Source organism: Solanum tuberosum, unplaced genomic scaffold, assembly GCF_000226075.1.
Source record: "Solanum tuberosum cultivar DM 1-3 516 R44 unplaced genomic scaffold, SolTub_3.0 scf00164, whole genome shotgun sequence".
NCBI lineage: Eukaryota > Viridiplantae > Streptophyta > Magnoliopsida > Solanales > Solanaceae > Solanum > Solanum tuberosum.
The window spans coordinates 38,359-39,023 of NW_006239092.1; positions in this window are offsets into that span (position 1 = coordinate 38,359).

Genomic DNA, 665 nt, shown 5'->3' on the forward strand with positions numbered 1-665 from the left:
TTCATTTTCTTCTTTTTCAGGCAAAACGCCACCACCAAATGACCCCCAAACAAGTGAACTAACACATCCATTACTCCTCCCTTTTCCGGCCAGCAAACACCACTTGAAACCACCCAAAACTTCCATTCATTTTCTTCTTCTTCCCTCCGCTCACGCCACCACCAGCGAACCGACTTCAACCTCAAACAACCAGTAGCTCCCAACTCCAAACACCTCCAACCCACCCGTTCTCCTTTTTCCTCCACACCAGAGCACAACCCATGAAGCGAACGAGCTTCGAGCTCGCCAAACCCACCAAATACCCGACCCCAAACCCATCAGATCCACCATCTCCGGCGAGAACCAGACACAAAACAGCAACCAAATGACCCCCCAAACCCTATGAAAACAGACCCAACAACCACAAACACCTAAACCAAGATGCTAGCCATCAACAAACCTCTAAGCTCCGTCAAACAATGAGCTCCAAGCTCTAAAAAACCATTAGGAGGAATTAATTTTGATTCTTGTATATAAATTAAAATTAATATTTTTTCTAAAATTGACGTGTAAAATATTTTATTAGTTGGCAGCCATTGAGTGGCTCACTAATACACGTTGGAGCGTTTGCATTTCACGCTCTTTGGCTGCAAAAATCGCGTGTTTATTTATTTAAAAGTTGAATA